The 21,676-nt window shown below is 38.8% G+C and overlaps 1 protein-coding gene across 2 annotated transcripts in view; it reads right to left on the bottom strand.

Moving 5' to 3' along the window:
• drd2a (dopamine receptor D2a) overlaps positions 1 to 19,075 on the bottom strand; it is a 129,944-nt gene extending 110,869 nt beyond the window's left edge. For both annotated transcript variants that reach the window (XM_043676565.1, XM_043676564.1), the window contains exon 1: positions 18,524 to 19,075. The gene's annotated coding sequence lies outside the window, so the exon portion shown is untranslated. The remainder of the gene's footprint in view (positions 1 to 18,523) is intronic.
• Between the last annotated feature and the right edge of the window lie 2,601 nt (positions 19,076 to 21,676).

Genomic DNA, 21,676 nt, shown 5'->3' with positions numbered 1-21,676 from the left:
CAGGAATGTGACTGATTTATTCAGAGGGATTGAATGTCAAACCATCCTTGACCGCAAGTAAGGTGGCAGCCAGCATAGCCATATACTGACAATGCTAGTCATTTGTATTCAGTGGAACTTCTGCCTGACAAGGGCCCTTGAGTTGGTTATGAAGCCTACAGATATGCTCCCTCCTTTCTACCTTCAGAGCTAGCTTCTCATCATTCCATCATGACTGTCAAAACGTAAGACTATAATTAGGAAACATTTAACTGTACACTAATTTATTCAAATTGTCACTGCATAATTTCTCCATTGGTGTTACTTTACATTTCACAGTAGTGCTGTTGTAACCAGTGATACTAGGAAAATTAGGAATGAAAGGTCTTAATTCCCCTATTCTCCCTGTTCTCTAGAACAGCATTGGCCAAAGCCTAGAATTCAATTGCCTTTCATTCTCTCCTGCAATAGAAAATGGTGCAAGAGATATTAGGGGGAGAACAGTGTGAATTTTAATCAGTTGCTCACTGACAATTAGCGCCCTCATGACATAAGAAACATTAGTAAATGTTCCATGAATCTTAGTAACTGTTCAACTCCTCCTTTGACAACTGTTTCACTGCAATCTCAGAACACAGTAATTATGCACTGATTTCAACAGGATCTACTTAGAGATGAGACAAGCTGAATATCTATTGCTACGCATATTTATTTTGTGTCTTGCAATTATTTTTCACCTTAAGAATCAATGTAAATTGAAAATATGAATTTCACATCCTGTGGACTTAATCTCACCATTCATACTCTCAGTACTGAGTATCTCACAAGGCATTTACTCTATATGCCTTAGTTTTCAAACAGTGTACGTTATGAATTGGAGATATAAACAGGATGTGGGACTATGCCTGGACCTAATTTGGCCATAAGTCTAAGTATTCATTATAAATGCCATTGCAAAGAATTTAAGATGCCCAAATTCCATTGAATAAAACCCAAGTTAATCCTTTTGGCAGGGAATAGCCATTACAACTGGTTGAGGAGCTCAAGATGGAAAGCAACTGTTGGTCCTTTCAGTATGGGATTGGCCTATTAACTTCTACAGTGCAATCTTCTTACTAATGCTATTTTATTTTCTTTGCATCTCTAGTTCTGAGAGATTTCGGGTATATTTGTCAGTGAAAAGTTATATAAAGTGATGACTTAGTTTTTATGCTATTTCTCTATATTCCATTATACATTTTCCTGACTCTGTCTTTTATGCAGCTTTTGTAGTCCATTTTTTTTGTGGAATACCTTTACATTTTGTTCTCTCTTATCACTGCTTTTTGCTCCTCAGTTGTTGTATTCTAGAAACCTCCGACCTTCAGAATTATTATTATTCTGACAACTTTCTCGGCATTTCCTTTAAATCTTTTGCAATCCTGGATTATCTTTGTTCACCATATTTGACAGACCTTTTCTTCAGTTTTTGCAAAGGAATATATAGTTGTTGTAAATGATGTAATAGTTCTTCAAAATCTCTCCATCACCGATGTATAGTCATGCCTTTTAAAGTATTTTTCCAAACTCTCTTAGCCAATTGGTGCCTCATGCCTTTATAATTTCTGATATTCACATTTACATAAGAAATAGGAGCAGGAGTAGGTCATCTGACCCATCGAGGCAAACGTGAGGAAGGAAGATTAGAGTTGGGAAAAGCACAGCAGGTCAGGAAGCAGCCGAGGACCAGGAGAGTTGGTGTTTCGGGCAAAAGCCCTTCATCTGGCCCATTGAGCCTGCTCTGACATTCTATCAGATCATGGCTGATCTTTTTGTGGACTTAGTTCCACTTACCCACCCACTCACCACAATCTTTAATTCATTTACTGTTCAAAAATCTATCTATCTTTGCCTTAAAAACATTCAATGAGATAGCCTCAACTGCTTCATTGGGCAGGGAATTCCACAGATTCACAACCCCACGGGTAAAGAACTTCCTCCTCAACTGAGTCCTAAATCTGCTTCCCCTTATTTTGAGGCTATGCCCCCGGTTTTAGTTTCACCCATCAATGGAAACTACCTCCCTGCTTCTCTCTTACCTATTCCCTTCATAATTTTATAGGTTTCTATAAGATCAATAAATTTGCTTGCTTCAGAATGAGCTGCATTGCTCTCAAACATAATATAAAATCGTATCATACTGTGGTCACTCATCCTTAAAGGTTCTTTTATAACAAAATTGGTCTGGAAATGCAGGCTAATGTGTTCTGGGGACATAGTTTGATTCCCAACATGGCAGATGGTGAAGTTTAAATTTATTCCATAAACAAATTTGGAATTAAAATCTAGCATAATGTTACCTTTGTTGACTGTTGTACAAACCCATCTGGTCCACCAGCTAAAGGAATCTGGCCTATATATGACTTCAAGTCCATGACAATGTGGTTCATTCTTAACTGCTGTCAGAAACGGCCTAGAGAACCAATTGGTTTAATAGCAGCCATGGATTGGCAGCAATGCAGACCTTGCCAATGGGCTCCTCATCCTATACAATAATTTAAAAGGCAGAATAAACATTGAATATAACTAATGCTATTTGTAAAGCTAAAAATGAAATCCTGCTGCATGATAAAAAATAAAATGTTGCAAGTGTGTTTACCTATCAGATGCAAGGTGAGATGAACATTGCACTTGTGTGAGGTTCCGCTATGTATAATTAAATACAGACCGATGGTCTACAAAAGATATATGGTATATTTTAACAACTTGAAAACAAAGATTTGGGCCTTTTTCAAATGATACAACAAAATAAAAAGTTTTGATTATTAATTTTCTTAGAGCCATTGGTAAAGTATCAACCTAATACCGCATCTTCAACACCAACAATTTGATTACTATTTGATGGCTGAGTATACCTTGCTCATGCACATGATGAACACATGAATGAATAATACCGCAGAGGAATCTAGTGATATTTTGTTCCCACAGCTACCATATATGTTACATTTCTGCTTTCCTCAATGCATGAGCCAATTTATGCAGCTCGTCTTCCCATAAGCACACCAAGCCTTGTGTTTGGCTGATTTATATTAACTCCTGGACCAGCAATGCTTGAGTACTAAAATCTTTATTCTGGGGTTCAAATTCTTTCATGTCCTCAATACTTCCCTATCTCAATAACATTTGAGATAATTTGTACTCCTCTGAATTTGGCCTCTTAGTGGCTGTTCATTTGCTGCCAAAGCAATAATTCTCTCACTGCCTTGATTTTTCCCTCTCTTCTTTTTTAATTTGGTATTTAAATCCTACATCTTTGACTAAGCTTTTACTGTTCCAATATCTCATGCTTTCAGTGTCAAATTTTATTTGACAATATTCTTATATGAAGAAACTTGGGGATGTTTTATCCACATTAAAGTCACTATATAAATGCATATTGCTTCTTTCTGTTGTAGGTCATAGTGTCCTCTATTCATTTATCAATCATTTTCCTCCTGCACATCAGAACATCTTCACATCCTGCAATGTTCCCAGGGCTAAGATAAGGACCAAGTGACACCCCACCACCTCGTCAATTAAGTCAAGGATTGTCAATGGATGGAGGTAAGTTAGAATTCTGAGCACTCTAGGTTTTCTGGAATTTTCCTCAGTTGGTTTTACAGTGAATGAGTAGCATCAAGTCAGAAGCGTAATACAACTGCAATTGTTAACCCTGTCCAATGCAGCTAATCTCTGGAAAGCCAGCAATATTGCAAATTGGTTTTTTATGATTTTTGAAAGCTGCAATTGGGTCTCCAGTTGTAATTAAAAGAGCAGAACAAGACTAACTTCCTTTTAACAAGTTTGGTGACTTTAAATTACTTTTGGTGTCTAGAACAAAACCAAGTAATAGGTTTTCAACAGAAATAGAGCTCACAGATAATGCTGCCCTCATTTTAAATTAGATTATATACAGTAAAAGGGATAATACAGTCTAATTAATAGGTTTTTATTCACTCAGGTAATATGGGCATCATTGGTTGGGCCAGCATGTATTGCCCATTTTCAATTGCCCTTGAGAAAGTGGTAGAGAGCTGCTTTCTTGAACTATTGCAGTCCATGTAGTGTGGGTACAACACAATACTATTAGGTTTTTCAAGTCCCAGTGACAATGAAAGGATGGAGATATTTTTCCAATTAAGGATGATGAGTGGCTTTGGAAAAACTTGCATTTGGTAGTGTTCCCTAGTATTCTGTTGCTTTTGTTCTTTTAGATGGTTTTGGCTGTGGGTTTGGACAGTGCTGCCAAAGGAACTTTGCTGAATTTCATGAGGGAGCTGACCTCAGCACCACAGGAGGGAGAGTGGAAGTGAGTTATATAGTGCCCTAAGGCCTATTCAGTCTTATTTATGAGGTGCAAATGTGAGCATGAAGCCAGGATAAGGTATGTTTGTGATGTTCTCCACTCCTTAGTTAACTTGCTGTCCTTCCTTGAGCAGACACACATACACACTTCTCGTTCTGCACTTGCTGGTGGTTCTGGCAGTCTCTTTGTCTGAAGTCAGGAGTGACCAGGATAGCCATATCTGCTTGTACTCAATGATTCTTCAAATGAATAGCCTGGAAACAAAGGCATCTTGGCTACAGACTGGAAAGCAGCCATTTACTTACATGACGCTGCTATTGTGGTTAAACTTGTTCGTTCGTGATATTCATAAAGTCAAAATGAGTGTATGCAAGACCTTTGTAAGTGCAAGACATTCACAATCTGAGAAAGCTGCGCTGTTTTCTCATTCTGGGAAAGTGCCCCAGGAAGCAATACTTCAGTTACTGGTTTGTGAACAGCAATGCACATTTTCATGATTTTATCATTTAGGACATGTTACTAACTTTAAGATGCATTTTCCTGCCATCTGCACTATGATTCAATATTAGATTATGTCAATATCTTTTTAAACCTGGATTCAATTTCGAAAACGGGAGAGGATTAATGTCTCCTGTCATATAAGTATCCCAAGGGACCTACCTGAGTTTAAGCAGCCTTTATTTATTTCCCTGCGGGCATGTTTACAGAACAATGCTATCGATATATTAGGTACTAAATTATATTAATCCATTCTCGTGTTTGAAACGTCACAGGAACGGCAAATGCAGGAATTCATAATGACATCAGGAGATTCTTAGTTGTAAATGGAATGAAGCAGACTCAGGAAATTGCACCTTGGTTCTCTTGTCATAGTCAAAATGAACAGAATGAGTTTTCAAGATCTATCATCCAACTCTTTCCTTTTAGTTGAAATCCAAAATAAATTGGTTACTGTTACTATTAAATTAATATAAACAAGTAATTCCAATTTGTTTTTGCCCTTCACTTTCTATCTTTTTCTCTTTCTTTTGAAGGTACTGTAACTTTTTATTTTCCTGTGTTTTTGATTGAGGACTGAAATGGGGGAAAAAGTCTGGTTTAGTAGCCAAGGCTTGTCGGAGGATTGCTGCACTTCTTAAAAGCAATTTACTGATACTCTTTGTAAGTGCTGCTTACACAGCTGTTGGTTCAAGCAGTAGGGAAAACCTAGTTACATTGTCTGAAACATTGATTTTCCTGCTCCTTGGATGCTGACCGAACTGTTGTGCTTTTCCAGCACCACTCTAATCTTGACTCTAATCTACAGCGGGGTAAAAACAATGACTGCAGATGCTGGAAACCAGATTCTGGATTAGAGTGGTGCCGGAAAAGCACAGCAGTTCAGGCAGCATCCGAGGAGCAGGGAAAGGGAGAGGAGGAAAACTCCTTCAAGGCAGGCATCCTTGCAGGAGGATTTGCAGTAGGGTTAAAATCAACTAGTTAAAAACAATGACTGCAGAAGCTGAAAACTAGATTCTGGATTAGAGTGGTGCTGGAAAAGCACTCTTCCCTGCTCCTCGGATGCTGCCTGAACTGTTGTGCTTTACCAGCACCACTCTAATCCAGAATCTAATCTACAGCGTCTACAGTATCCACTTCCACCTAAAACCAAGTTACAGATGAGCTGAAGCCAAGGGGACTGTGTAGGAATAGAGATTTGACTGGCAACAATTAGCTGATTGGTCTATAAAATAGTGACCCATTAGTAATTGAAAAGACTGGCCTGTCAACAGCTATGTGATTTGTTCCCAGACAGTGGAACAGCTTGGGGTGTGAATGTTCAGGTCAGAACCTACCAGACATTTGGAAGGGAAAGAGCTGTTTCTGCTCTATAGAAAAAAACAGCTCAAGCCTGAAGATAGCCAATTTATTTTTACTCACTAATTGCTATAAGGCATGACTTCCAATTAATAAGTCAGAGGTACCTATAAATGTAGACCAGCCACACTGTGCATCTTGCAATCAAGTGAAAACATCTGGAGAAGGAAGATTAAGAAACAGCTTTCTGATCAGCATGAGGACTATCTCAGCAAAACCTGGACAAGGATAAAAGAACTGCCTTTCCAGTCTTTCCCTCTGTACATTACACCCATGTTCATTTGTGTCTGCCTATATCTATGTGTAGAGGAGCAGTTTCTGAGTAGGTTAGCGTTATATGTCAAAAATTCATAATATCTATCTGTAGTTAGAATCTACTCATTTGTGATAAATAGTCTTTCTTGTTGTGTATAGAATTCTGGCCTGTGCTTTCTATCAACCTGTCTGAAAGACAGGTACATTGGGGAATTCTGCAAACTTCTTGAACTCTAACATTTGGCTCCAAGATTAGCAGGGGCTTGATTTCCAGTGTGCTACCCCAGTGAGATATAACATTAGTTGGTGCTCCTCTTCATTTAGTCTCCGTCTTTCTTCCACCTTCAAATTAACTGATTGTTCAAAATATTTCCTCACTGCATCTTTATTGTGTTGTACTCTTCTATCATCCTTTTCCAAGGGTTTAACGCTGTGGTTGTCCTCAATTCTAATCCATTTTCACTCTCTCTGAAAATCTACAGACTTTTAAAGTCCAGCTTGCCTGTCATCTAACCTCTTGATGAGCCTCACATTATCTTTCTTTCTACAGTACAATACACTCACGGTATACCGACCTACCACCATCACCCCCCACCTTCATCCAACTATAGCCTTCCCAGCTACCTTGCCCTCAGCCCCCAACCTCTACCCCCATTTATCTGTCAGCCCCCTTGGGCTACCCCCTCATTCCTCATGCTCGAAACTTCGACTCTCCTGCTCCTCGGATGCTGCCTGACCGGCTGTGCTTTTCCAGTACCACACTTTTCGACTAGTAGTAATCTAGAAGCCTAATCTACTGATTCAGACTGAAGTTTAAATTCCAACTTCGTAACTGGGAAATTTAAGCTTCATTGAACAAGGCTGGAAAAAAATGTTAGAAAGTTAAGGGTAACTGTAAAATTAATCAAATTGTTGTAAAAACACATCTGACTCGGTAATGTCTTTTTATAAAGAAAAACTGCCTTCTTTATATTGTCTGGCCTAAATGTGACTCCAGACATACAACAAAGAGGTTAACTCTTAGCTGTCCTCTTTGAAATTACTTAGCAGTACTTAGATGTATTCAAGGAGGCAACTCAACGATATCTTTGCAAAAGCAATTAAGGATACGCAATAACTTCTAGCCACCCAGAATAAATTAATTTTAAAAATGGTGTGTTGGTCTTAGCTATCCTTGTGAGTAAAATCTTGTAACATCTCTGATTTGAAAATGTAAAATGATACAAGCTGTCAGAAAGACACAATATTCCTGTATCTTTCCCCACCCTGTACAACTCAAACATAGAAGCAGACGTGCACACATTGTGCAGCAGTCACATAAACAAGGGCACAAGCACAGCTGTGAGCACTGTCACACACATGAGCTCCCCATAATCTACAACAGGAATTAATCATATACAGCATTTATCAATCAAACATAGGCATGAGGGCAAGATCCTCAGTTCCTCAGACTTGATCTGACATTCAAAAAGATCATGATTGATTTCCAGCTCTGTGTCCCATGTCCCTCAATTCAGTCACTGAAAAAACAAATCTCTTGATCTCAGTCGTCAAAACTTCAATTGTTCCAGCATCTGAGGGCACAGGGATTAGAGTTCCAAATTTTGACCATCCTTTCTATAAAAAGTATTCAGGCTTCCTTCCTGAAAAGCCTGACCGTGATTTTAAGATTAGTTCTCCTTGTTCTTGCTTCTCCTATGAGAGGAAACAGTTCTTTCTATCGACCTTATAAAATCTGTTTAAGCTTCAAAACACCTGAATTAGGTTATCTCTCTTTGTTGAAGATTGAAGGAAATTCAAATCAAATTTATGCAGCGTCCTCTGCCATAGTAACCCTTTTTGCCCTACAATAAATCAAGCAAAGGATTTTTGCTTCATTAGGATGTGCATGTTGCTGCCGAAGCAGTAGTTGAACTGATTAGAGAGAGTACTTTAAAGAAGCAACCACATGACTTAGCTCACATGAGCCCAGATCAGGTATGAATGGCAGATAGCAGTGAACCAAATGATTTTTAACAACAATGACTTGCTGTCATGGTCACTATTACTGAGACTGGATTTACATGTTTATCATCTTAATTTAAAGTCCATCAACTACTCGTTCATTTCTACTTCACCACCCTCTTCCCCCTAATTTTGTGGCATAAAAGCAATGACTGTGTCATTTCAGTTCAATATACTTATTAAGATGTACGTGATGCTTTACCTTATCAGAACTTGCTGAGCTTACAATAAAAGGATCGAGAGACATCTTTGAAGTTTTCATGGCTCGGCATATAGCACATAAATGTTCTCCGCTGGGACATGCAATAATGGGTTCTGCATCTCTGTCTTGTCACAGACAACATGATGAAACTTGAAGCAGCCTTGGCTCAGTGGTAATACTCTTATCTCTGTGCCAGTAGGGCATAAGTTTAAGTCTCAGCCCACAGGATCGGGATACAAATTTAAGGCTGACTCTCAGAGCAGGACTGAGCGAGTACCACAAGTTTGCAGGTGTGAGGTTAAATCAAGTCCCTGTTTGCCTCTGCGAAGACTTCATGGCACTGTTTGGAAAAAGAGCATAGGAACTCGAGACAATATTGATCTCTCAAACAATGCCATCAAACCACTAAGATAATCTGATTATTGCTGTTCTTGGAACGTTGCGTCCAATGTGGCTACATGTCAATAATACCTATAATTTCTATAATATTTGTTGGCTGGAAAATGTGTCAGGATATCTTGAAATCATAAAGGGGCTCTTACTTGAAAAGTCCCAGCAAGGGAAAAGTTCATTTTTCATGACGTAGCTGATATGTTGTGGTATCTCTACCAAGTTAGGCATAAGAATTACCTCAAAATATAAATTGGCAGGATTAAAATAGAGTACCTTGCTTCGGGCAATACAAAATAATATTGGTATCTTCAAAACAATGTCATTTCTTAAATCATTTTTCTGTTTTTTATATATTTCATACATTCCAAATCTACATTAGTCTTTGGGGATATCAAATATAAATTATACACAAGTTTTGAAGTTATTATTATTCAGTTTTAACAGTTTTTGTTTCTCCTGAAGGTTTATTGTAACCATTTGAATTAAGCAATTGTAAAAATAAAACTTCAAGGACAAATTAATTTAGTGACCAGATGATTTTCACAAATAAATCCCAAGTGGTATTTAAAAAAAAATCTTGTGATATTTCTATTTTCACAGCAAGTTGAAACTCTGTAATATCATTCATTAAGGTCTTGCTGCATTGTATCAAAACATTTCTGACATGAGCTACTTAACACAATATGAATATAATGTCTATGAGGAGAAAGTGAGGACTGCAGATGCTGGAGATCAGAGCTGAAAAATGTGTTGCTGGAAAAGCGCAGCAGGTCAGGCAGCATCCAAGGAGCAGGAGAATCGACGTTCTGGGCATTAGCCCTTCTTCAGGAATGAGGAGGGTGTGCCAAGCAGGCTAAGATAAAAGGTAGGGAGGAGGGACTTGGGGGAGGGGCGTTGGGAATGCGATAGGTGGAAGGAGGTTAAGGTGAGGGTGATAGGTCGGAGAGGGGGTGGGGCGGAGAGGTTGGGAAGAAGATTGTAGGTCAAGAAGGCGGCGCTGAGTCTGAGGGTTGGGACTGAGATAAGGTGGGGGAAGGGGAAATGAGGAAGCTAGAGAAATCTGCATTCATCCCTTGTTCTATGTAAACCATAATACCTCACAATGTTCAATGATGGAGTACTCAAAGGAGTACAGTGATTAATTATTTGACTTTTTGCTACACCTATTAAATTTCTGGTTATCACTCTTGGGTTTAAAACTAAATCCCCCATCATACAGTATATCTTTGAAATGCTCATAATTTGAAGCTTAATAATCAGAATGCTGGTTTTACCTTAACAATTTTAAAGCAGGCGTTGAAGAATACTAAGTGATAAACAGGGTATTTGGTGCGACTTTTAAACATCAATTCATTCACATGATGTCAGCACTACCAGGACGGCATTTGATTGTCCTTGAAAGGGGTGAGGTGGTTTGGATAAATCAGTAGGTTAGAAGGACAGAGTGTGGTGCAGACTGGTGCTAATGGGATAGATTCAATCCATGTACTTGCTGTAGCAGCTCATGAGGCCCTGACTCCTCAATGTGCCTTGTGCTTGAAATGGTATGATGACTCTAAACCTGTACAAGCAATTTTTTATCTCTCTCATGGAGAGAGATGTCTGTAGTCCTTCCCAGATTGCAGCAAATTACCAATTGCCCTGAAAAGGCACTGGCAAACTTACTAGACCATTTCAGAAAGCACTCAAGAGTCAATTGCTGTGGCTCTGGAATGACATGTAGGCCAGAACAGGTAAGGATGGCATAGTTCCTTGCTTAAAAGACATTAGTGAACTAGAATAGAGCATAAAATCATGTCTTGGTCATCTTTAGTCAAAGAATTAATTATTTTAAGTAATTAACTAATTACCCAAAGTAGTATTTGGAACCGTGGCCAAGTGGATCTCATTGACAATGAGGTCCTTGATTGTAGTTATTAACCTTGGCTAGTCAGGGAGCCCTGGCTGACAGATATAAACAGGAGATTCAGAAAGTCTCCTCAGTCCAGGGACTGTCTCTGAGCTGGATGTTCATGTACTATGCACATGTGAAGCAAGGGTAAGTTGGTGATGGGATAGCTGTCTGCGTGCAGTTATTTTACCCGAATTTATATTTCCATGTTGGGATTTAAACTGAAGGGTCTGGATATTTAGCCCAAAGTTACTAGTCCAGTAAGATAACCATCATTCCACTGTACCAGATACCATGTCAAAGAGAACAGAGCAACTTCATTTTGGATGCAAAATATAATGGAAGGAAGAAATCACTGGAGTTGAACACATTCATGCCTCTCCACCGTCCACAATTTGTTTTGCCTACTCCACTTTTCCCAATGCAAAATAATGCAGATATTTAACATTTTCACCACAGAACAATCTTCAAACAAACAATCATCATCTTCTCAAATGTGGTGGGTAGAAAAGAAAATAGATAGGTAAACAGTTGGATGGGTAAATAGATAGGACAGTGTCTATAATTTGATCCACAAGTACAAAACATAGATGTATGTATAATGTAGCTAAAACACTATTTTTTAAAAACTATTTTGTTAATAAACTCTTATTATGGGTTTCTAAGCTATACTTTGACCTGTATGAAACTACAGACTCTACAAAAGAGCTGATGGAAGCTGTCTACACTTGACAAAATTGTATTATATTCTTGTCTTAAGTCATGACAAATAGAAATTGTTTCAAATGTCTTTATTCTTATTTTGATTTTAATGCAGAAACCCCTCTCCCCACCTTCTCAATACTTTTCACAACACTAAAGTTTTATGAGCACACTGTTTCAGTAATTCAAATGCACATATTGTTCTTCAAACCCAAGCTCATAGTACTCACAAAGCAAATTTGGAACATGGGAAACTACATAAGCTTTCACGGCTGACCATTCCAAAGTAGATCTGAGCAAGAAATATCCTTACGATGTTGATCTGCTTGAATTTTTAAGCTTTTTCAAACAAAATTTGTTCCTGGAATGTGGTTAACACTGGCAAAGTTGGCGATTGGTGCTTTTCCTTAATTGTCTTGAGAGAAGGTTGGGTGGATTGGCCGTGCTAAATCGCCATAGCGTCCACGGGTGTGCAGGCTAGGTGGGTTAGCCATGGGAAATGCGGGGTTACAAGGATGGGGTGTGTCAGGGTCAATATGGACTCAATGGGCTGAATGGCCTGCTTCCACACTGTAGTGATTCTATAATGCTATGATTCTAAGTGAGAGTCAAAATTGTTCTATACAGATAACCTGAACCTGATAAAGCTGGCAGATTAATTTTCCTGAAGGGTATTCTTGAACCAGTTGGGTTTTCACTATAATCTGTGTTTTTTTTTAAAGAGTATTTTATCTATTGCAAATGCAAAATTATCACACTTATTACACAATTGGTTTGAACTCACAACAGCTGAAGTACACTAGTCTAGTTCTATAACCATATGACTATTGTATACATCTCAATTGTGAGAAACTGGTAATTCACCTTGATATAGTTTGTGTGATGTGACTGCGCATGAGTTGCTTTTAAAAAAAGAACCATTGTTCTTCAAGGTCAGTCATTGAATGTGAACAGTTTTGAGATGCATCGTTTAAGGCTTCACGGCTAGCTGAAATAGTTGTTAATGAAGCATATGGGTTCTAGTGCTTTATAAATAGGGGCACAGAGTGCTAAAGCCAGGATGTTGTAATAAATCTGTAGAAAATACTGGTTCACCCTTAACTGGAATACCATGTCAATTCTGGGCACTATACTTTAAGAAGGAAAAAGGCATCAGAATGGTTCCGGGAATAAGGAATTTCAGTTACATTGATAGGTTAAAGAAGCTGTAACAGAAAAGAGAAAGTTGAGAGTGGTTTGACAGAGGTGGGGAGAAACTATTCCCAATAATGGAAAAATCAAATATCGGAGGATGCAGATTTAAGGCAATTAGCAAATTGAACAATGTTGACATGAGGAAAATCATTTTACATGTTAAATTATTTTGAACAATAATTTATTGCCTAAAGAGGGTAATGGATGCTAGCTTATTCATGTCATTTAAAACTGAATTGAATCATTATCTGAAAAGAAAAGCTTTGCAGGGAAAAGCCAGTCATGTGGGACCATGGGAATTATTCTTGTAGGGAGATAGCACAGATACAAGGGGCAGAATGGTCTCTTTGTGTGTTGTACTTATTCGATGATTCTATACTCCTAACAAATGTGAAAAGATGGCATATATGCAAGTATTTCTTTTCAACATGGAAATTATCTCAGGAGAATCACAGTCTGATTAATCACATACATGATTAACTCTTTGAAGAGCTGACAAGTAGGTTAGACCAGAGAAACCCAGTGGATGTGGTCTATCTAGATTTCCAAAAGGCCTTTGATAAGGTGCCACATGGAAGACTGCTGAGCAAGGTGAGGACCCATGGTGTTCGAGGTGAGCTACTGGTATGGATTGGGGATTGGCTGTCTGACAGAAGGCAGAGAGTTGGGATAAAAGGTTCTTTTTCGGAATGGCAGCCGGTGACAAGCGATGTGCCGTAGGGTTCAGTGTTGGGGCAGCAGCTGTTCACATTATATATTAATGATCTGGATGAAGGGACTGCGGGCATTCTAGCGAAGTTTGCCGATGATACAAAGTTAGGTGGACAGGCAGGTAGTACTGAGGAAGTGGGGAGGCTGCAGAAGGATCTAGACAGTTTGGGAGAGTGGTCCAGGAAATGGCTGATGGAATCAATGTGAGCAAATGTGAGATCTTGCACTTTGGAAAAAAGAATACAAGCATGAACTACTTTCTAAACAGTGAGAAAATTCATAAAGCCAAAGTACAAAGGGATCTGGGAGTGCTAGTTGAGGATTCTCTAAAGGTAAACATGCAGGTTGATTCCGTGATTAAGAAAACGAATGCAATGTTGTCATTTATCTCAAGAGGGTTGGAATATAAAAGCGCTGTTGTGCTACTGAGACTTTATAAATCTCTGGTTAGGCCCCATTTGGAGTACTGTGTCCAGTTTTGGTCCCCACACCTCAGGAAGAACATACTGGCACTGGAGCATGTCCAGTGGAGATTAACACGAATGATCCCTAGAATGGTAGGTCTAACATACGAGAAACGGCTGAGGATCCTGGGATTGTATTCATTGGAGTTTAGAAGATTAAGGGGAGATCTAATAGAAACTTACAAGATAATACATGGCTTGGAAAGGGTGGATGCTAGGAAATTGTTTCCGTTAGGCGAGGAGACTAGGACCCGTGGACACAGCCTTAGAATTAGAGGGGGTAAATTCAGAACAGAAATGCGGAGACATTTCTTCAGTCAGAGAGTGGTGGGCCTGTGGAATTCATTGCCGCAAAGTGCAGTGGAGGCCGGGATGCTAAATGTCTTCAAGGCAGAGATTGATAAATTCTTGATGACACAAGGAATTAAGGGCTACTGGGAGAATGCGGGTAAGTGGAGTTGAAATGCCCATCAGCCATGATTGAATGGCGGAGTGGACTTGATGGGCCGAATGGCCTTACTTCCACTCCTATGTCTTATGGTCTTATGATTAATAAGTTGACAAGACAATCAGTTCTTCACTATTTTCTAAATATGCAGAGATGAATTAATGCCTAGCCAAATAATGCAATCTATCATATTGCTATGCTTCCAGCTGAGTGTGCAACAAGGCATCACTCTGGTTATTGGGTCTACCCCACTGAATAATCAGTATGGGGCATGTCTTTCCTTGTATTTCATTATGAAGCAATAGGAAAAGACAGTCGGACAGATTAAATTCTGAAACACTGGGCTCCCGATTAGAATCTTCCAACTTCAAGCCCTGGGGCTGTTTCAGATGGCTGTGCTTCATTTTTTCTGAGCTTGGTTATTCAGTTTAATGCCATTTGAAACATCTTAGAAAGTAAGGGGAGTGGAGTGTGAATGACTGACCCAGCCTGTCTAGATGTTACTGAATTATACTCCTACATCAGGTTACGTGAAAGCATGTGGACTGCATCACTGGATTATTAGTATCTAGAGGAGGTCACTTGATGATGAGCATTGTCTAAAAAGCCTAATTGGAGACTGAAAATAAATTGATTAAACATACTCCAAAGCTGTCTGCGTTTAACTTGTTAATGATACATATTTACTGAAGAACCTGTTTTGTCTGCAACAGATTATTCATGATACAATAGGTTTTCTTTAGAAGTCAGAACATGTGCACAGAGTAACACTTACACAAGGATGTAAACAGAATTAAATTAGGCATTCAATTCTATATATTTAAAGAGTGATACATGTCACACTATCTATATTGCAACTGATGCCATCTTGAAATGATACACTTCCATACTATTGCCATTCAGTGGACAAATAATACTAGAGTGAGGTTCATATTCACATGTTTTTCCTATATTTAGAAAACAAAATGGACATGAATATCTGACTCATCTTCTGTACCTTATATTTACCCCTTAGGCTGAATCTGAGATTCAGTTCTGAAATCATTTGCTTAACATCCCAGTCTCAGAGCCAAGCACAGTGATGAAAATCCAATCATCAACTATATACCTATGTACTGAGGCAGGATACCACAAAATCTAGTGGAAATGCCACATTTGTAAATATGAGACATCGCTATTTTATGGTGTACTATAACTATCTTACAAATCAATAAATGTAGATCTCTATCCCAGATGTAAAGTGCACTATAGTGTAGATGGAAATCTGACTTAACTACAAATTACAAAGTAGATAGATTTTACACACAATACAAACTAAACCTTGGATGCATGGTTAATGGAAACTCTGGCTAACAGTAAAAATGTGAAAACTCGCAAATAGGTTTCAGTATGATACAGAAAATATAGAGCAGAACAAGCATGGGAAAATATTATCAAACGTTATCCTACACTGGAGCTCATAGGGTCTTCAAAAATCCCTGGGATTTTCCTTTTTGAATGTTTCATACCATGAGTGCTCTGGATTGCAGTCTTGTCATTTTCATTTGGTTGCTCCTTTTCTCTCTCTCTCACTCTCTTTACTCTTCAATGTTATTTTCACAAATTTTAGCTGAAATTTAAATTTAATTGAATTTAATCTATCAACAACCAGAATAAACAGGTGTAAAATTTCATTGCTAATTTTGAACTGTCTATCAATTGAGAGCAGATGAATTGACAGAGAGAGAAAAATTAAACTCAATTGGAGAAACTTAACAATGGGCTCTCAAAGATAAAGGATAACTCAACACAAAATAACTGGCAATGGTACTCCAGGTGTTCAATCTTCTAAAAGTACATTTCCTTTTTGAACATAGTGAAGCAGTTCACAAATGATCAATGTTATATTCCCAAATTAGCTTCCTAGGAATTCAGACATCAATTTACAATATATACTTGCTCCACCCTTTCTGTTATCGATAATGTAGTGAAGCAAAGCTGAAAGTGGAAGGTAGACAGTGTGACTGAAGCACAAACACTGAACTGCTGATATTATCATCTAGTTCATATGAAACAAGCTCCCAGTTGCCTACTTAAGAAACAGGTGCAGCTGAAATGTAATATTCTGTGACAGCACTGCAGAAGTTTTCCATGATGTAATTAACTTGGAGAATAAGACAGAGTCAACCAATTTATTTATATGACACAACACAGTTTGATAGAGATAAACATATATTTCCAATGGTAAACCATTCAAAATAAGACCCTGTTAAATATATCAATGTTGAATAGTGCAAGCAGACTTCAGGATTGTGCAGTTTACGGCAATATTTTATAAAAATTGTTATCTTTTTGAACATTGCTTATCACTAAACATTATTTCTATTAAAAATTTCTGTGAAGAAATACTTAATTCCATTCATTCTGCACTTTACAAAATACCTGTCTTCCCAAGTCCTGATCTTTAATTTTGTGTGCATCATCTGAAAATGGTAATTTCTTTCACATCATTGAATATTTTAATTAAGGATACACTTTTGTCTGAGAATGCCTAAAGGAGGGTTTTCAATCGTATGAAGATTCCTTTATCATGAATGATTCATTCATCTCTAATGTTCAACTAACATTAGGGATTTGAACCCCATCCACCTCGTTGAGAGTGAACTGATGTTTCAAAGCAAGGCTGAGCTCATTAACATCATATGGTGTAATCCATTAAAGATGGTCTGTGTCCTAACAATAGAAACCAGTCTCCAGTGAATGTAATCGCTGTTTTGAGTATCTCTGTACCTGTACTGCTGTGCTTGCTATTTATACACTACTCAAACTCTGTCTTCAGTGTTAAAAAGGCAAATGTGGCAGCCTAAAGTTGTAAAGTCCATTGTGAAAAGAGAACAGCATCAACTCAACCTCTCTATGTCTTACCATTATTACCGCTAAAAGACTATCAACCACAGCCAGTATATACATATTCCGGCGTTCAGTTAGCTATCACTAGGTGAGACAGCCTGCAATAATCCCCTTGTTAAAAAGTTCTTGTGGACATTGACAAGCTCTAGTTTGCGATTAAATATGTTTTATCTAAATAACTATTAAAACAATGATATAACCAATGTAGAGAGCTAGCTTGTGTTTCTTGTGCTATACTAGCATATAAAAATATATTTTCCACCTACTTTTTTAAACATTCAACACCCCAAAGTTAACTGGTTCTGTGGATATGTAATTAGCTGTTGATTTCGTACGAAACGTTTTCAGTCTAAGCATATTTCTGTATGCACGAACAATGTGAGAGAAAACTGGCTGCATGAGTTTAGATGTATATATCGCTGCAGGTATGAAGGCAAAATGTAAATGCATGTGTTCATTAGACTTCAATCGGTTTTAAATACTGCACTCTCCTATTGTTCCATTACATGGACGCATTTATGATTGCAGCCAGCAGTGTGAAGTACAATTACAGAATGCATATATGAAGTATCTCAGCCTTGGGATGTCGAAAATAAACAAAAAAACCTAACACTTTCTCATAGTTTCAAAGATAAGTGCAACTCAGTCTTCAACTGCCGGAGCTAAGCGGAGAGAGCAAGTGGCTGACCGACTTACGTTGAGTTCTTTCCCTTAGAGATCTTTTCTCATATGACTTCATATTTTTGCCTGTTGCGGCCAGGATTCGCGTTTTTGCCGTCAATGAAACACTAAGCCATCATACAGGATCAACGTCGAAGTTAACAGCATCAGACAGCCGAAGTTTCTTGGCTTTCACACCCACAGCCCCCGATCCCCAACTCTAGAACGAACATATCCTTTCATTCTGCAGTCATCTAGAGAGATTGCTTAAAACATGCATCAATGACACAACCGGATTATTTCTCAATTCTTCAGGGTGTTGGTCTAAAGGTTCCCTAAAGACCCGGTCTATTTGTCATTTGATTGAAAAGACTACTCTTAAAAGTTATATAATAGCAAATGCTTTGATTGATCACTGTTACACACCGTGAACACAGTATGGCAACAACTAAAGTTTGTTTAATTTGTGCAGATAATTGGTTTCCATGTCCCCGCCACCCTACACAAACAGGGCGTGACACGAGGTGATCCATGAGAATTTGTATCTTACCTTAAGGAGCCATGAAATGTCCACATTCGGTCCCAAACTGGCCGGGAAAACAAATCCTTATTCCCTGCTGGTAAAATCCAATCTCAAAATTGGGCAAAGTAAAATAGGACAATGGAAGGATCCCACCCTACCCCCTCCCTCCGCGAAAATAAAACCTTTTTTTTTCCCCCAGGAAAGGTGTGGATCAGGGGTTAAAGTGGGAGAGAGACTTCCCCATGACTGGGGGTGAGGCGGTAGCACTCGGTGGAGTGGCACTGCCAGTGCCTCCCGTCTCTGTATCTCCCTCGCTGTGGGAAGGTGTTGGGAGAGGGAGGCGATCAGCACCAACGCCAGTGGACAGCTCCTAGCGCCTGCGCTTGCTGCGCCGTGACAGGCATGAGCAATCCCAGTCTGAGAGAGAGAGAGAGAGACAGGGAAAGTGAAAGAGTCTCTGAAAACCCCGGGACAAGCACTTCTCAAAACTAAAGGGCGGAATGCATTGCCTCCAACCCCATGCGCGCACAGATCGTGAGCTGCGCAGGAAAAAATATAAACTCCTGGCAATGTGTGCAGTACATCCACATTATGCTTTGAGCGCTGTCAGCTGTTATTTGAAGAAACCTATCTTGGTAGAGAGAAGTCTGTTTATGTCATATACAAGATTTCAGCCCACCCAGAACCATTGCGTCTCACAATTTCATTGCAATTTGTCATTGCATGTCTACCTAACATCAACACATATGCCACAGTTCATTTTTGCGTTGCAAAGTCTCTATGCATCCTTAAAGCTCACCAGATCTCTAGCCAGGCTTTAGATCACCTGTCTTAATATCTACTTATACTGTGTAATGACTGTTCTTGTGAAGCGCCTGGGGGCGATTTGCTGCACAGGAAAAAATATAACTGCAAGTGATTATCCCCGTGCCGTGTCAACGTCTTATCTGAAATCTCGTTTGATTTGAACTTTCAGCCAAGTTTCGACATCTTGTAGCAGTTGCAAACCTTCTCGTTGTAACAGAGGCGCCTTTCTATTGCTAGTTGCATAGCCTCTGTGTGTGAGACATAGAACCGGTTCCAGTGGAGGGAAATCTTAGAATGGGCCCTTTGGGCCCCGCTGTGCCGACCATGACGCCAAATTAAACTAATCCCTTTTGCCTCCCCTTGGTCTATAGCCCTTAATTTCTTGCATATTCACGTGCTTATCTAAAAGTCCCTTAAATGACCCTATCACATCTGCCTCCACAAACACCCCTGGTAGTGTGCTCCATCTGCCTACCACTGTCTGTGTAAAAAATCCTGTCCCTCACATCTCCTTTGAACTTTCCTCCTCTCTCACCTTAAATGCATGCCCTGTAACTAAGCATCTCAATTTTATGGACTTCTATCAAGTCTCACCTCAGCCTCTATAGATCCAGAGAAAACAACCTGAGTTCTTCTAGCTTCTCCTTCCGACTCATACCCTTTAATCCAGGCAGCATCCTGGTAAATCTCTTCTGTACTCTCTCCATATTCACCATATCCTTCCTGTTACATGGCAACCAAAACATAATACAATACTCTAAGTGTGGCCTAACCAAATTCTTATAAAGCTGCAACATGATCTTCTAATCAATGCATCTTAAAAAAAAACAGTTTAAAAATCTGACAGGCTTTAAGTCGTGAGTTTTTTTAATCCCTGTGGCATTTGTAATGTTGTTTAAGTGCTGATGGCAACATTGAGGAAGTTGGTTAGAATGAAGTGGTAAGTCTCTTAGGCTGAGAGTTGTGAATTAGCATCAGCAAACACAAGTCACCAAGCTGGACAGTATTTCTGAGTTTACCAATCCAAGATATGATGTTGATTCAGTTCATTCCCAGACTTGTGCTCCAGGCACTGAAACCAATTTTACAGACATCTATCTTGGGATCCAAATAAAAAGAATTCAGCTAATATTTATTTTATTCTGAGCAGTTTGGTATCAGAGCGGGGAAACTAGTGTTGAAATTTGTTTTTAAAGAATAATACATTAAAAAAAGTTTAAAAAAGCATTGTTTGGATTTAAGGTGGGTACATTTATAATTAAAAAAAAACAAAAAATTGAGCAGAACCTCAGCAGGTTTGACAGCATCTGTGCAAAGAAAAGCGGAGTTAATGTTTTGAGTCCAACATGACTCTTCTTCCTGTGCAGACTGGAAACGTTAACTGTGTTTCTCTCTCTGCAGATGCTGCCAGATCGACTGAATCTTTCGAGCACTTTCTGTTTTTACTACAGATGTCCAGCATCAACAGCATATTGTTTGAGATATATTTGTAAAACTTTTAAAAATACGGTGGTATAATTAAATAAAATTGTAACCATTGTATTTCAACAGAGGCATTTGACATGCTGGAATTAAGGGTAGATTGGGTCAGGCTGAGCGACACATTGCAAGTCACATTATTGACCTTTGATCATTTCCAGAGAGGATACTTATTAACCCACTAACCTTGTCAGATTTCATTTGTTCCTTCTAATGCTTAATATTTCCCCATGACAAATGTTCTATACTAACTAAGACCAAATGTTCTATACTAACTAAGACCAAATTAATACCTTGTACGTAGGCATCTATTATGAACCATTTTCATTGAGACTTACTCCTTAACCTTTCTAAATCATTGGGATGGAGGGAAGCAGGAACAGTTCATGCAGAACACAGCATAAATATAAAGAATTCTCCCAGGTACTTTTCCTTCTCCAAATACACATGATAGCCAGCAGAGATCCAGCATGCTTTTGAAAGAAGGAGTGTTTAGAAAGTGATAAGTACCATTTACGATATTTGTCTCACAGTTTTTCACTGAGAAGGAAAGAGATGGATATTAAACAGATATTGTAATTTCCAGTCTTAACTAAAGGAAAAGTTATATGTATTATAACCGAAACACCAAGTGATGCGAAAATGTGAAAAAAAAGCATTTCATCTTAGAGTGGGAAAATGGGAGATAAGCTAGTTTTTTTTGTTCATTCATGGGATGTGGACGTCACTGGCTGGGCCAACATTTGTTACCCATCCCTAGTCATGCTTGATAAAGTGATGATGAGCTGTCTTCTTGACCTACTGCAGACCACAGCTACAGGTGGACCCACAATGCTGGTAGGGAGGGAGTTCCAAGATTTTGACCAAAATCAATAAAGGAATGTTGATATATTT

This window comes from Chiloscyllium plagiosum, chromosome 35 (assembly GCF_004010195.1).
Source record: "Chiloscyllium plagiosum isolate BGI_BamShark_2017 chromosome 35, ASM401019v2, whole genome shotgun sequence".
Lineage (NCBI taxonomy): Eukaryota > Metazoa > Chordata > Chondrichthyes > Orectolobiformes > Hemiscylliidae > Chiloscyllium > Chiloscyllium plagiosum.
Note: the sequence above shows the minus strand (reverse complement) of the source record. Positions and strands in the feature narration are given on the sequence as shown.